Raw genomic sequence first — 18,011 nt, 5'->3', positions numbered from 1 at the left:
CTCTTATATGGGTGTGAAGCATGGGTGATGAATGTTGCAACGAGGAGAAGGCTGGAGGCAGTGGAGATGTCATGTCTGAGGGCAATGTGTGGTGTGAATATAATGCAGAGAATTCGAAGTTTGGAAGTTAGGAGGAGATGCAGGATTACCAAAACTGTTGTCCAGAGGGCTGAGGAAGGGTTGTTGAGGTGGTTCGGACATGTAGAGAGAATGGAGCGAAACAGAATGACTTCAAGAGTGTATCAGTCTGTAGTGGAAGGAAGGCGGGGTAGGGGTCGGCCTAGGAAAGGTTGGAGGGAGGGGGTAAAGGAGGTTTTGTGTTCGAGGGGCTTGGACTTCCAGCAGGCATGCATGAGCGTGTTTGATAGGAGTGAATGGAGACAAATGGTTTTTAATACTTGACGTGCTGTTGGAATGTGAGCAAAGTAGCATTTATGAAGGTGTTCAGGGAAACGACAGGCCGGACTTGAGTCCTGGAGATGGGAAGTACAGTGCCTGCACTCTGAAGGAGGGGTGTTAATGTTGCAGTTTAAAAACTGTAGTGTAAAGCACCCTTCTGGCAAGACAGTGATGGAGTGAATGATGGTGAAAGTTTTTCTTTTTCGGGCCACCCTGCCTTGGTGGGAATCGGCCAGTGTGATAATAAAAAAAATGTCTTAGAGTTTGCTTACTTATCTTTCTAAACAACTGCATACACATGAAAATGCATATATATGTATAAAAAATAATGCGCACAAATATATGCACATATACGTAATACATATTGTAATATTTTGCTACATCGAAATTGTATGACCACCCTTCAATATTCCTTTTGCATGCACTGGGTTTATAGAAAACGGCATACCTTGAGTAATGGTTATTAGTTTGTTATCTGTCCAAGATGGCCCTGAGTGGCTTGAGTCGAACCCTGCAATTTGAGCCAAGGTTATTAGTCGAGGTTATCTCATAGTGACCTGTGCTGAACCCACAACCTGAGCCAAAGTTATTAGTCTATTTTATTTTTTGAGATCACAATAGCTTCTGCCACTTAATTTATCCAGTGGGAGTAGCAACAACATTGACAATATTTTTTTTAAATTATAACACCACCACTACTGCTTCTATTACAACTATCATTACTACTTTTACCACTATCACAACCAGTTAAGGGGAGTGTAGTGATCATTAGCCTTCCCCACCACCAACAGTGTTCACAAGGTTAGATTTGCCACAGTGTGGCTATTTTGAAAACTTGTTCATCAGTCATATGATTCAGATGGTAGATATGTTTTAGTTGTGGTAACTGTTAAGGCCACCACCGTTGCCTGATAACACCACCTGCCACCAACTCCATGTTGTCCCCACTTGTCACCAGTATCACCATATCTTTGTTGTCAACACCTCGCACACCACCGTTCTATTATTGACATCAACCACTACCACTCGTTTATTTTCGCCCCTACCACCAACACCACATTGTTGCCACTCCCAACCGCCCACCTACAGTTAAATCCACTGTTACATTGTTGTAGTTAGCATCATCACTCCCCTTCACCATCACATTGCTATCTACCACCCATATCTACAGTGACATTAATATTCGTGGTGCAGGGGTAGCATACTCACCCCACGTTCCGTGGGTCGAATCATAGGTCACCCCAAACTATTCCCTTCTCTTACGTTTGCAATAATGTAACATTTACATTTGAATTTACCTGAATATTAGGAAAAATGAGCAGTTGTTAACGTGTCACCGGTGCTCGCAGTGGGGGTTGTAAGAAACACGTTCTGGGGTAGACCCAGTAAGAGTTCCGAGTTATAATTCTTTTAATGTCCATTGTGTAGGGGTAACGTGCTCCCCCCCATTCTCAACACGTACACGTGCATGCATACATGGGTTGACATTCATTGGAAATACACCACAGAACGAGTGGGGTTTGAACCTGTGGCGAATGAGTCCTAAAACTCCAGGCCAGTGCGTGAGTTTTAGGACTCACTCACCTTAGCTTAAAATCCCACCTGTTCCGTGGGTTGTTTGCTACTGGAAACATGCTACGCTTCCAGTCAGATTCTGTGACCTGGGTGTACACACTGCCTTAGAAATCTAAGTCCACAAACACGTCCTGGAGGACTGCACATCAAAAGTATCATGCAAGAGTGCATGATATACTGTTACATAGAGTGGAAGTATCTCAAACTTAATATTAAATGGCCATGAGAAAGACCTGCATCCAACTTGCAAATTCCGGGCAGAAATAACCGTAGAAGTTGTGGTAGACGATAAGGCGTGGCAGATTTTCGGCTATACGCTTATGATTCAAGATTGGTTGCTAGATCAGGTGCTCTGTTAGATGCACAGTTTATCATGAATTGCATCAAAATTTTTGGAATATCTTAGAAAAGAGCGAATGAGACTTTTCCAAAGCTAAAGTAACTGAAATTAAAGAAAAATCTGCCAAGGACTTCAATTTACAATTTTTTGAAGGTTCTCTTAGTAATGACAGTAACATCAGTCTTTCATGATTAATTATAATCCTCAAGATAGTGATAGAAAATATAGGTTCAGGATAAGCACGTTTGTTATCAAAGTCTTTGCACCTCATATATATATATATATATATATATATATATATATATATATATATATATATATATATATATATATATATATATATATATATATCCTAGGTAGTAGGTTGGTAGACAGCAACCACCCAGGGAGGTACTACCGTCCTGCCAAGTGAGTGTAAAACGAAAGTAGGCAGGCAGGCAGGCAGGCAGGAAGACAGGAAGGCAAGCAGGCAAGCAGGCAGGCAGGCAGGCAGGGCAGGGCAGGCAGGCAGGCAGGCAGGCAGGCAGACAGGGCAACAGGGCAGGCAGGCAGGCAGACAGGGCAGGCAGGCAGGCAGGCAGGCAGGCAGACAGGGCAGGCAGGCAAGGAGTGGGTGAAGCTGCACAGGTCTGTTTAACGTGAAAGCCATCGTGGTTGTTCATGACTTTATATTCTCAGCGGTCGTGTTTCACCCCTCACCACTCTATTTTCTCACCTGTCTGCACACGAGGCCACTTCTGACAACTCCTCCTTCCACACACACACACACCCACAACATCCACTCGCACTTTTAAAAAAATGTCTGCAGCCAGTGCTCCTTTTTTCGCCTTTATCTTAGGATCAACGTGTTATTCTGGGTGTGTGAGGGCTGGGGGAGGAGTGGATGGGAGAGACACCCACGCCACCACTCCCGTCCTCAAGTGTTGTTACTGCCAATTTTTAATCGAAGGTGCAATATAAAAAACTGAGGAGCTCACCTTGCTTGACTTGACGAAGCTTACACTGCAGATAAAGCATTTCTTTTTCACCGATAACACACTGGTAATTCTTCTTCTCTATAATAAGCTGGAGACTGGTTCATGCTGAATAAGATGACAAATCTTATTGGTAATATTAATATTATCATTGTCTTCTGTATCAAATTAAGTTTCATTCTGTCGTCTCCAGCATATATTGTTTCTACGCATTAAACCTAACTTTGAAATTTTGGACTATTTTTCCAGAGTTTCAACTATCACTGTATAACCAAGAAATCTGATGTGTCATTTATATCAGAAAATATAAAATCATTCTGTCAGAGTTTCGCTTGTTCTGCAACACAAAGACTAAAATTGCGCTTTTGTTGAACTCCAAGTCCCCAGGTTTAAGGTCTGTCATCCATGTAAAATCTAGACCATATTTTATTCCCTTAAATAAGGGTTAAAATAAACTCGGTGCATGTACTGTGAGAGATACCTCTTGGTGTGGACTGTAGTTTGTTAGGTTTAAGGCCTATAGACTGCATCTGGGTCACTAAGGTCACCTTTAACCAGTACATCAACATCTCCAGTATTTAACATCACAAGTACATTGCTTATTATCGCCTCTACCATTATCTCTTTACTGTCACCCACACCACCTTCACTAATTCTTTATTTTCGCCTCCACCTATTATTACCGCCCCAACTTTATTATCAACCCCCACCACCACCCTATTGTTGTCACTACCAACCACAATCACCACCTCATTGTTATTACTCCCCACTATCACCCTATTATTTTTTCTTTGACCACCAGCACCACATTGTTGCCACCCCAGCTACTCACCTGCAGTTATATCCACTATTACAATGCTGTAATTAGCACCATCACTCTCCTTCACCCTCACATTTTATTAACCACTACCACTATTCCATTGCTAGTAGCCACTTCTGCGCTTTAATATTCGTAGTGCAGCTGTATCATGCTCGCACCACTTTTAGTGGTCGACTCTTAGGTCAATCAAAATCTTTCCTTTCTGTTCTTGCGATAGTGTAACATTTATATTTACATGAATACTGTGACAAGCGAGCAGTTGTTACATGCTACCGGAGCTCGCACTGGGAGTTGAGAAACATGTACTAGGGTAAGAGTTGGGACTGTTACAATCGGAAGACCCAGTAAGACTTCCAGGTTATTATTTTTTATATGCCCGTTGTGTAGAGGTAACGTACTTCTCCCCTTCCCCTTTCGCGCACGCGCGCACGCGCGCACGCACGCATAGCGGCCAGTGAAGAGGCGGGGCCAGGAGCTATGAATCGACCCCTGCAACCACAACTGAGTACAACTAGGTGAGTGCACACACACACACACACACACACACTCATGGTATGACATTCATTAGACACATGCTACACTTCCAATCAGATTCTGTGATCGGGGTCAATAAACTGCCTCAAAAAAATAAGCCGAAAAACACCTCCTGGAGGACTGCACATCAAGGGTATCATGCAGTTACACAGAGTGGAAGTCTACCTAGGTCAAACTTAATATTAAATGGCCATGAGAAAGAGCTGTATACAACTCGCAAATTTTAGGCAGCAATAACGGCTTTATCGAGCCGTAACGGCTTGATAAAGCTCCTGGAGAGCGAAACGTTGCCGCAATAAAATGTCACATTACTTACACTTGAGTCCTTTTATCTAACCTAGAAGTTGCGGTAGAGGATAAGAAGTGGCATATTTTCGGCTAGATGCTTATGAGTTAAAATTAAATGCTAGCTCAGGTGATCTGTTGGAACATAGTCCCCAGGTTTAACGTCTGTCATCAACGTAAAACTTTGACCATATTTTATTCCCTTAAACAGAGGTTAAATTATTGTCTTCGTATGTACTGTGAGAGATGCCTCTTGGTGTAGACTGCACTTAAACTGCAGCTGGGTCACTAAGATCACTTTTCACTAGTACATAAACATCACAAGTATTTAATATTACCAGTACATCAACTTTGTTCATGAAATAGAAAATAGGAAAGAAAGAGCACTGCAGCAAGCCTGCTGATTCAAGCTGGTCAGGTCTAACTCACACCTTCTCATTCATGTATTTGTCTGACCTATTTTTAAAACTACACAACATTTAACTTCAGTGACGTTACTCAGGGGTTTGGTCCACTTATCCACAACTCTTTTACCAAACCAGTGCTTTCCTATATAAGAACAAAAGAAGGAACACTGCAACAGGCCTTCCGGCTCTTACTTGGCACATCCTTTCTAAATGTAAATTTTTCCAACTGCGAGTTCTGTCTTTGTTAGATATTTTTAGCACGTTATTTACATCATCTTTATTTACTCTTATTTTCCATTTATACACCTCAGTGAAATGGGGAGAAAACTGAGTGTTAGTATATATTCTTGGTGCATATGCATAGAGATGCATAAATATATCGGTGTATAACCAGAGATATACGCTTATCGATGTATCCACAAGATACACAGATATTCACACTTCTGAATGTATATGTCCTCAGTGAAGATCGTAGGACACACTTTGGTTGAATGTTGACTGGAAATTTTATTTCTTGTGTCCGACGTGTGAAGGGTAGAAGCAGTGCGATCCAGTTGTTTAAGAGTACGTAACTATATGTTTGTTTTCTAATACACAGACATCACTTCTTCTTTTTCTTCTTCTTCTTCTTCTTCTTCTTCTTCTTCTTCTTCTTCTTCTTCTTCTTCTTCTTCTTCTTCTTCTTCTTCTTCTTCTTCTTCTTCTTCTTCTTCTTCTTCTTCACGTTTTTCTCTATTGTATTCCTCTTCTTTGTCTTCGACTTTTTTTTAGCTAAGGACTGACTCAAGCTTCATAAGTTCTTTTTTTTTTATCAGACGGAAGGTACATTCCAAGCCTGCTGTCCGAGAAGCACGTAAAACACAAATATAGTTTTCTTTTACCAAACAGAGGATGCAAATTTATTCTCTCCTACGCACAAAACACAGCTTTGTGCGTCTTCACCTTAGCGGAGACGATGTACAGTGTGTTGCTCAGGTGACTTTCCTAAGGACTGTTTCTGCGGGAGTATGTGCCTCTGGAACTGTTTCAAACCCAGCAGGGTTTGCAGGTTTTGAGCTCCAGCTCTTGGACCCGACTCAACTTTCTTTTGGCTGATATGTTCTATCTCATTTCCATTTACATGTGAGTCCATAACTAGTAATGACCTGTACCTTGTCACCTAGTTCATTCTACTTCTGTATCATTCTAATATTTAATGAATGACTAGTAATGTCTCTGACTCATCTGAGTGTTCATTTTTCAACTGTGTCCGCTCGTCTCGGTTCCTTCCATGAGGAGTAGGCCATCTCTGCCTTTATAGTTCGTCTCTGTCTGCATTGTCTATAGTCTGTCTCTGCTTTGTCTATAGTCTGTCTCTGTCTGCTTTGTCTATAGTCTATCTGTATGTTTTGTCTATAGTCTATATCTGCTTTGTCTGTGTCAAGAAGCATTACATATGTGGAAGTCATACCACTTTCTTCTTCTTCACATCACTTACTATTCAGCAGTGTTTCAGAGACGTGACGTAAGGTTCGTTCAGTCTTTTCTTTCACATTTCAGGTACCGGTCTCATGGGGAATCTAAGTACGTCTTTAGCGTTATTTTGTATCCCCGTGGTGGGGGTTTCACGCCGGAAATGCGTACTTGAGAATCTCTCTTATATATGGGTTGAACAGTGTTTTGCCGGATTCTTTGTTTAGATTTCTGAAGGTCACACTTACAGCTGCTAGTCTGACTTATGCTGTAAAAGTTATTCTGTTGTGTGTACTTCTGGAGTCAAGTTTAATGTGATGTTTACGTCCATATGTTTTGCTCTGCGATTTTGTGAGTTGTTCACTCAGATGACACACTGCGTATTGTTCACCCAGAGTGGTCACAGTGGTGCCTATGCTAACCTTCCTATGGTGTAGAAATATACCTAGTTGGACGAGTCTTATTGTGGCTAGCTGGTCCAGTGGCTAACGCGACGGTCTGGAGTTTTCAGACTCTCTGATCGCGGGTTCTATTCCCGCCCGTGGTATGGTTTGTTTGCAATCGTGTCATTACGATTTCGTGAGTCATGTACACTGAGTTATTCAGTCATATGGTACACTTGAGTTTTCACCCAGATAATTTAATTAGTTATTCACTCAGATGGTACACTTTGTGTTGCTCACTATGATGGTACACTGAGTTGTTCACTCAGCTGGTACACTGTTCCCGGTCTCCTATTCTTTTTGCCATATTTTTACTTTGCATTTGCTGAAACTGAGTTCAAGTAACCAATGTTTTTATTGTTCTTTCAATCTGTTTACAGTGACATACTGCTGTCTATTTTCCTGGTAGGAACACTGTGGGAATTAGGACCAAGATACGGGAGTATATGGGACCAATAAAGAACAAAGGACTTTAATGTCCACGCCGACACTTTGTGCTGGGAACTACTTCTTCAGGCCGGGATGTTACCGGCGAACCTCAACATTGCCAAAACTAAGAACTATTGTGTGATATCTAGTCGTATGAGTCTAGGATATAAAAGTAGATGACTATATATATATATATATATATATATATATATATATATATATATATATATATATATATATATATATATATATATATATATATATATATATACATGTTTCATTGCTGTACTACTCCAACGTTGTAAAAATGCTTCTGGTGTGTGAAGTTTTGTATGGCTGTATAGTTTCTGTTGTTTTCTTTTGGACTCTTTATTAGAAAGTTTGTTTGCCTCTCAGTGATCTTTATGTAGTAATCTTGTCTCGTTTTGGTATTTATTTCATGCAATCTCATCTCACAGCTCTTGTCTTGCAGATCCGGTACCAGACTGGAACCATAAATCTAAACTTTCTCCAGCTTTCCTTTGTGTTTGGCTCGCTGAACTTCCTCAGTTGTGTTGCGTACTCAAGGACTGTTCATACATCTCTGATGTAAAAAGTTTTAACGGAACATTGCCTCAGGTTTCTGAAGGTAACCCTCATATTTTCTGCCCTAGAATGTAACCATTGTTATTTTATCCTTATCTGATTTTGGTACATTGTAGTATGCTGTCAGCTCCGAGGCGCCTCCTTTTTGTCCCATTCCAGGAGAAGCTTTCCTGTTAGGTGCTACGCTGTCTGATGTACCTTATGAGGTGGCACGCTGTTTCCTTGTGAGGCGTTATACTCTTTCTGGCCTCTCCTGGGAGGTCGAATGCTGTTTCTAGTCTTTCCTCTTAGATGGTACGCTGTTTCTGGTTTCCTGTTCTAGCGTCGACTTTTATTACTTTTCACTTGTTGAGGCTGATCTGTAAGCATGCTTCATGTAGTATTTCGTACCTCCTGCCAAGCCGTGAGTCCCGTGCGCTTGGGTTTGTGACCCCTGTGCTGGCTGCAGCTCAGCACACACGTCTCTGGGTCCTCGCTCATTCACTGACTGACCTTCGCTTAGTTCACATCTCCCAATCTCAATAAATTTCTTTGCCCCCTTTCCGTTACCTAACACGAACAAGGTTGATTATCCTGACAAGCGCTTTGACAACGCCAACATCATAGAAATCTATAACTCCTGCCTTCGGTCAAAGTAGTTCTGTGGCCTCATACTGTATTTTGCTCTTTGCTTCCTCTGCATAATGTTGGTATCGTCAGCAAGTATATGAAGAACCCATTTCCCACAGGCAGGCAGGTCCTTTGTATATGCTAGGAAGAGAGTGGGTCTCAGGGGTGACCCACGGGGGACTCCTACTTATTGTATTCACCCACTCTGGCATTTGGTCTCGAAAATCATTATTTCTTTGTTCTAGCACCCAGGGTTCTGGAATTCGGTATTCTAGTACTCAGAAACACCATTCCACAGAAAACGCCATTGCTTTGTTGTAGCACTTAACAAATGCAGTTCCTTTGTAGCAAAACCTGGAGAACACTTCTCCTGTGTTCTAGCATCTAGAGAATGCTAATGCTTTATTCAGTCACTTAGAAAATACAATTCCTTTGTTCTAACACACAGAAAATAATTTATTTTGTCTAACACACTTGTTCTTTGCTCTAACATTTGGAGAACACCACTTATTCTAACTAAAGAAAGCACTACTGTTGTTCTAACATCTTAATAGAACACAATTGTTCAAGTCAATTAACGGTAAATTTTTGTTCTGGCCCCTTATTAAGTAGAAGAAATGTTCAAGTCTCTGATACAACACTTTCGTTCTAATCTCTTAACAGAACACTAATGTTTTAACACTTGGTGAACACGTGCTACTATAGCACCCAAGAGAACGCCAAATCTTATGATATACCATTTATAAAACACCACGAGTTTTAAATTTGTTCCAGGGTTCAAAAGATGGCTCCTTTGTTTTATCAGAGGCTATGACTTTTGTTCCAGGGCTCAGAAAAAATGTTTACTGACCAGGAGGCTATGACCTTTGTTCCAGGGCTCAGAAAAAAAAAACATTTTATTAATCAGAGGTCTTTACTTTTGTTCCAGGGTTCAGAGAAACACATTTTATCAATCAGAGGTCTTTACTTTTGTTCCAGCGCTCAGAAAAGATTAGTTTTATCAATGATGATGCTGTGACTTTCGTTGCAGGAATGGCTAGGACTCGTCTTGTTACGACTTTCACGCATCGCAGCACCGGTGTTTTGATCTGTAGCGACAGCGCTCACAGCACCTTTATTTTGTTCAGTAAATCACATAAAACACTGTTCTTCTACACTACCACTCACAGTACCTTTGTTTTATTCCATAAAGGACATAGAACACCAGTTTCCTGATACACTAGCACTCACAACATTTTTCTTCCATAAACAATTGGAACACCACTGTTCTTGTGCACTAACACTCACAACGCCTTTGTTTTGTTCCATAAACAACACAGAACACCTTTGCCCTGATACGCTAGCACTCACAGCACCTTTGATTTAATCCACAAATCACACAGGACTCTGCGTGTGTTGCACTAGCCATCACAGAGTACCCATAACATAACACCTCTGTTCTGCACAAACCTCAAGTAACACCACTGTTCAACACAAGCTTCACAGAACACAACTGTTGTGTTCCAGTGTTCACAGCACAGATTTGTTTTGCACGAGAACCCACAGATCACCGTTGTTGTGTTCTAACCTTTTTATTTATTTATTTATTTATTTATTAATTTGAACATGATACAGAGAAGTACAAAGGAATACAGTCATTAAAGTGCAACATGTCAAAGCCCCTTGTATGCAGAGCATTATGGGCAGGCTTAAAATTAACTTAAGATTAACTAAGCAATGATATATTCAGTGGTAAAAAACATTATTGTAAACAGATAACAATTTAGCACAAATGAGTAATACAAAGACAGGTCATGTGATCATTTACTGTGTTGCTGATCATTCAATAGAATGGAGTATTCTGTTAGGTAAGTAATAAAGTTTGATTGGGTCACAGGTTAGACATTTATGAGATACAATAATGAGAAACATTTATGAGATACAATTTATGAGATACAATTGTTCAGTATTTATGTGGTTGTGGGTGAGTAAGTGATTTTTGAGAAGAGACTTGAATTTATAAACAGACAGTGTTTCTTTTATATTCACAGGTAATGAATTCCAGATTTTAGGGCCTTTTATGTGCATTGAGGTTTTGCATAGCGTGAGATGGACACGAGGAACATCAAAGAGTGATCTGTGCCTTGTGTTATGGTCATGTGTTCTGTTGAGGTTGGTAAGGAGATGTTTGAGGGAAGGGTTTATATCAGAGTTAAGTGTTCTATGTATGTAGTAGGTGCAGTAATAAGTATGGATGTTTTGTATGGTGAGTAGGTTTAGAGTTTTGAATATTGGTGGAGTGTGCTGCCTGTAGTGGGAATTTGTTATGATTCTGACTGCAGCCTTTTGTTGGGTAATTAGTGGTCTGAGATGGTTTATTGTTGTTGAACTCCATGCACAAATTCCATAGGTGAGATAGGGGTAAATAAGAGAGTGATATAGGGCCAGGAGGGCTGACTGTGGAACACAGTACCGTATCTTCGATAGTATGCCTACGGTCTTAAGAACACATATGTTCAAGCATTCACATAACACTTTGTGTTCCACCGCCGAGAACACAGGCTTGTTCTAACAGTCACAATAATTGTGTTTTACCATTTACATCAGTGGTTCCCAAACTTTTTCAGCTTGTTACCCAATTTAACATGCCACATAAAGCATGTTACCCCTTTCACAAAATGTTGTTATTATTGATATATATGGCTAAATTAAAACACTTGAGATATTTTCTTTTATTTATTGTATTTGAACATTGTGCATCTCTAATGACTATTACCAAAGATGTCAAGAACATCAGTGGGATGGATGGAGTTGCATACTTGAAGCTAGTTTAGGAATTCTTGGCTTCATACCAGCTTATGTCTACCTCGGCTGATGCTCACAGATAAACTGACAGTGTGAAACAGAGGCAGCCTCAGGAAGTGAGTGACGCGTACTGGACAGGTCGATCTGGGCTACTGAGTGACTTTTGTCCTGAAGCATACTTGTCAAAATACTTTTGTGTTTCCACACACTTAGCTATATATTTCTTCTTTTCTAATACTGTATATTAGTTTTTGATGTTTATTGTTATTTGGTTTAACTTTATTACTTACTTATAATAGGTTTACTTTACAACTTTATATACTAAGACAAAGTTAACAATAATCCTCATACCGGGTACCGCATTGTTTTCTTGATTTTCAGAATTCATAACTTTTTTTTCTGTCACCCCTCCATTACCCCCAAAAAAGGTTAAATTACCCCCAGGGGGTAATTTACCCCCAGTTTGGGAACCACTGATTTACATAATAGCAAGCGTGTTCTTACAGTTACATAACACCTAAGTTACCTTCAAATACAGAACACACAAGTGTGTTCACTCATATAACACAATATGTACTTGTATGAGCAGAGAACACAAGTGCGTTAAGTCACATAACACCAGTCTTCTTGAGCAGGGAGCACAGGAGTGCTCAGTCACATAACACCAGTGTTTGAGCGGAGAACACAGGTGTGTTCAGTCACATAACACCAGTGTTGTGTTTGATCAGATAATACAGATGTGTTCAGTCTCTTAACACCAGTGTTTGAGCAGAAAACACAGGTGTGTTCAGTCGCATAACACCAGTGTTGTGTTTGAACAGAGAGCACAGGTGTGTTCAATCACAATACACCAGTGTTTGAGCAGAGAACACAGGTGTGTTCAATCACATAACACCAGTGTTTGAGCAGAGAACACAGGTGTGTTCAGTCACATAACACTAGTGTTTGAGCAGAGAACACAGGTGTGTTCAGTCACAGAACACCAGTGTTTGAGCAGAGAACACAGGTGTGTTCAATCACATAACACAAGTGTTTGAGCAGAGAACACAGGTGTGTTCAGTCACATAACACTAGTGTTTGAGCAGAGAACACAGGTGTGTTCAGTCACATAACACACAGTGTTTGAGCAGAAAACACAGGTATGTTCCTGGGGGAGAACACGAGCGCGCTCAACAGGCATGACGGGAGGTGGGGTGTAGGGTCTTCGGTGTTGTGTGGTGGTGGGGGTTATGGGTGGGGGGTAGCGAAGATTGCATAGCACACATCACCACAACGTTCAGTTTGTTCTTCATACATGCATTACCATTCTTCCCTTCCCCTCCCTCCATCCCCTCCTCTCTCTCTCTCTCCCTCCCTCTGTAACACACACACACACGTCAGTAATAACATAATTAAGCAAATCGCCTCATAAGTAGCGTTTATGTTAATGTTAAATTATGACTAACATTGAGCCATGTTCCTTGAATCAACACAAACATCTCTGAACAGAGTCTGAATTCTTAATGAACTATTGTTAGTGAATAAACAGGAGAATGTACGGGGACTCGAACCGTGGGCATGAGAAAAGATGTACTATGAAAGTTTCTGGGGTTGTGGGACAGTACTGCTTGGTCAGAGATGATGGTCACTGAAGCAGACATGACACAGTGTGTCATGTCTGCTGCAGTGTAAGCCTCGTAGTCCATTGATATAACGCTGAACCTGCTACCTGTTAGGGGCACAGTTCGAGTCCCTGTCATTCTTACACACACACACACACACACACACACACACACACACACACACACACACACTCTCTCTCACACACACACACACACACACACACACACACACACACACACACACACACACACACACACACAGACACACACACACACACACACACACACAGGACAAAATGGTAACTAACACACACACAAAACAACAACAGACCTAGTGTCTAATCGACATGTGCCTAGGACAAAATGGTAACTAACTAACACACACACACACACACACACACATATATATATATATATATATATATATATATATATATATATATATATATATATATATATATATATATATATATATATATAAGGAGTTTTGCAGAGAGAGAGAGAGAGACGTTAAAGACACGAAAATGTGATTCTTTCTGTTTTTAAGTGGTTGGAAAACATTGTTCGGGTACGCCAGTGGATGCTTAGCTACTGTGCATATCACCACGTACCACTGAGCTTACCACCACGTAGCACTGTGTTTGCCATCATGTACAGCTGTATCACCACGTAGCACTGTGTTTGCCATCATGTACCACTGTAAGTACCATGTGTTACTGTGCTCACCATCAAATACCGCTGGCAGTAATTAAGTAGCGTGATGTAAAAGCACTAACAGCTCTCAGTTTGTTTACCAGTCACTCCATATATGTGAGTTGTCTGATCCGTTTCACGTATATGACGAGAAAATATAAATATAACATTATTAAAGAGAATTCCGTAGTGGCTACTAACTGTTGTCACCCGCTAGCGGCTAGCCTATCTCACCTCAATGTTGTCACCCGCTAGCGGCTAGCCTATCTCACCTCAATGTTGTCACCCGCTAGCGGCTAGCCTATCTCACCTCAATGTTGTCACCCGCTAGCGGCTAGCCTATCTCACCTCAATGTGTCTAAGTTGCACTCATGGAATATTTACTCAAATATGTATAGTTTTTATTTTTCGCATTACTCATGGGCTTATGATGAATAATTGCAAGTATGGGTATTAGTCCTTGGGCTGCGCAAAACTGTGAATGTTTTATGCTTAAATGTGCATAGGTGTATAACTATCGTAACTCTTAAAGTATTTGCAAGGTACAAAATATAATGAAAATTAACATACTGTATGTTCACTACTACCACTCAGAATGGAATCAAATTTACAATGTCAAGAAGCATTATGGCACTCTCTACTTTATGGGAAATACTACATCAGATCAATCATATGGGAAGCGGGGAAAAAAGCTTCGTTGATGTGAGGAAGTTTCAAGAGCCAGCAATAATTTCCAGTGTACTGTGGTGTGAAGCCCTTGGAAAACTTATTATCACCACAGTAACAGTTTCCGATATTGTTTTTCGGTTTCGTCCCTCTGTGTGACCCTGTAGACAGCTAAAGCTCACACCTCATAACGAACACAATATATGAGGAGACATGATCACAACGTGTCAAATGCAACAGGTCGTTTTCGTGGTACACAACAAACAAAACTCATTACCAGGCGAGGATCCAACTAAAGTGGACATGGCTGAAAGTTAATAAACACAACCGGGTCCTAGAGACATTGGGAAAATTTCTTCAACTTTAGTGTTATAAAGAAATAGAAAAAAAGTGAATAACAACAAATAGAGGTTGAATCCGAATAGAGATGGAATCTTATGTACACGACGGTCAGTAAAAAGTTAAGTGGACCCAAAAACTGCAGCTCACTACAGCTAAGTCAAATAGGTAATTACACACACAAAAATTCTTCCCCTTTCTTTATACCCACTAACGTACGTCCTCTGTGTCTCTCCCCATCACCTATGCTATCTTCCCTGCCTAACCCTTCCCTCCTCCAGCTCACTGCCGCAGCACCACCTCCCCCAGCCCCACTACTTACAGTGTTGGTAAGCGATATCGGTGTGCCTGATGACACTGAGTAAAAACCGCCAGCCCATTTTACTCCATCCCACCAGCACACTGCATAATACCCTTCATCATACTCCCTCCATAGCCAGTTGCCTCCGAGTTACCCTGCTAGGACCTTTCGCCATCCTGGTTCTCCAGATTTCAACACGACACCTACAATCTCACACCCTTTCACTGATACATCACAACTCACTCTTAGAACCCAGACCCTTATAAATCCTAACTTCTTAGTGTACCTCCAGCCCTTATCTTTTTCCAGCTCCCTTACCCGTCACTCCCTATCCTCATTCCATCAGTTAGACCACCTCCTCCCATTCCTACCCCACCACCCCAGCCATTCCCCCTCCCCCCCCTCCCCCCTCCCCCCTCCCCCCTCCCCCCCAAAAAAAGCCTTCATACCGCAAACACCTTCCGCTCCTTTTCCCCAAACATCCTCCACACCTCTTCCTCAAACACCTTCCACACCTCTTCCCAAAACAATCCGCAGTATCCATACCATACACTGCCTGGTACTCAGATTTACTGTCTTCTTCCCCAAGGTACATACCCAGCTGCCCCTTCTCCCTCATCCATTCCGAGATATGAGAAACCCAGCATCAAACATAGAACAGTGCCAGCCAAATCAGCCAACAGACAGAATGTAATAAGCATCGAATGTGCACGTATATTAATGAGATATGAAACGAAATTCAGTGAACTCAATGAAAGAGTAAAGGATGAACATACGGATGTAGCAGCAATCATAGAAAACAAACTAACAGAAATGAAAACAGATTCCATTTTTCCAGAGCGCCTCCACACTGTTGAATAACAAGAAGTAGAAGGAAAGGAGGTGCAGCTCCCTGATAAAAAGAAATATTTGATATTCAAAGAAACGATAATCCCAGATGTGAAGAATGAAAAAAAAATAATCATTGTGGGTTCTAAAATATTTGTGGCTGTCATGAACTTTATCTCACTTTATAGTAAGAATAGTTTTTTTACGTTAATATCAGCGTCAATTTTTAAACGTTTCTTTCATATAGAAGAATTCTTTATTGGAGGTTGTGTTAGGTTAGGTCAGGGCTGAATGCATTATCCTGTACAAATTCTTATTAATAAAAATGGCTGTAATGCATTGTCTAGCAGCTCGGTGTATGGGCAAGGTGAGGCAACGTTCATATCTGAGTGAGGATGGGTTGCAGACATGTCGAACCTTTCAACCAGCAACAGAGCGACAGGAGTTAAACAACAGTAACGAAGCCATTATCCTCCTCAACATTAAGAGAGGAACACTGGTAGCAAGAAGCACCAGAGCAAGACTTATTTATGATCTTTTGCGAATATTGTCACAAAGGAATAGTTTGAGAAAACCAAGATTCCTACAGGGCATCAAACATGCTCAGTAAATATCTTAAATTTGGTAGTGAAGAACTTCCTTTGATAGCACATCAAGAAAACAATGAAAGGTGAGTGCCAGTAAGTCAGCAAAACCAGATGCAATATGGAGCTTCAGTAAGATCAAATATAATGTAAGAAGGATTCAAAAACAAGAAAAAGTAACCAGGCGTCAGGCATACAGAGGAGAGGACCATGCAGTCAGGAGAGAGTTAGCAAGGATACAGAGGAGAGGACCATGCAGTCAGGAGGGTGTTAGCAAGGATACAGAGGAGAGGACCATGCAGTCAGGAGGGAGTTAGCAAGGATACAGAGGAGAGGACCATGCAGTCAGGAGGGTGTTAGCAAGGATACAGAGGAGAGGACCATGCAGTCAGGGGGGAGTTAGCAAGGATACAGAGGAGAGGACCATGCAGTCAGGAGGGAGTTAGCAAGGATACAGAGGAGAGGACCATGCAGTCAGGAAGGTGTTAACAAGGATACAGAGGAGAGGACCATGCAGTTAGGAGGGTGTTAGCAAGGATACAGAGGAGAGGACCATGCAGTCAGGAGGGAGTTAGCAAGGATACAGAGGAGAGGACCATGCAGTCAGGAGGGTGTTAGCAAGAATACAGAGGAGAGGACCATGCAGTCAGGAGGGTGTTAGCAAGGATACAGAGGAGAGGACCATGCAGTCAGAAGGGTGTTAGCAAGGATACAGAGGAGAGGACCATGCAGTCAGGAGGGTGTTAGCAAGGATACAGAGGAGAGGACCATGCAGTCAGAAGGGTGTTAGCAAGGATACAGAGGAGAGGACCATGCAGTCAGGAGGGTGTTAGCAAGGATACAGAGGAGAGGACCATGCAGTCAGGAGGGTGTTGGCAAGGATACAGGGGAGAGGACCATGCAGTCAGGAAGGTGTTAACAAGGATACAGAGGAGAGGACCATGCAGTTAGGAGGGTGTTAGCAAGGATACAGAGGAGAGGACCATGCAGTCAGGAGGGTGTTAACAAAGATACAGAGGAGAGGACCATGCAGTCAGGAGGGTGTTAGCAAGGATACAGAGGAGAGGACCATGCAGTCAGGAGGGAGTTAGCAAGGATACAGAGGAGAGGACCATGCAGTCAGGAAGGTGTTAGCAAGGATACAGAGGAGAGGACCATGCAGTCAGGAGGGTGTTGGCAAGGATACAGGGGAGAGGACCATGCAGTCAGGAGGGTGTTGGCAAGGATACAGGGGAGAGGACCATGCAGTCAGGAGGGTGTTAGCAAGGATACAGAGGAGAGGACCATGCAGTCAGGAGGGAGTTAGCAAGGATACAGAGGAGAGGACCATGCAGTCAGGAAGGTGTTAGCAAGGATACAGAGG

Source organism: Cherax quadricarinatus, chromosome 14, assembly GCF_038502225.1.
Source record: "Cherax quadricarinatus isolate ZL_2023a chromosome 14, ASM3850222v1, whole genome shotgun sequence".
NCBI classification, from domain to species: Eukaryota; Metazoa; Arthropoda; class Malacostraca; order Decapoda; family Parastacidae; genus Cherax; species Cherax quadricarinatus.
This window is presented reverse-complemented; position numbering follows the sequence as displayed.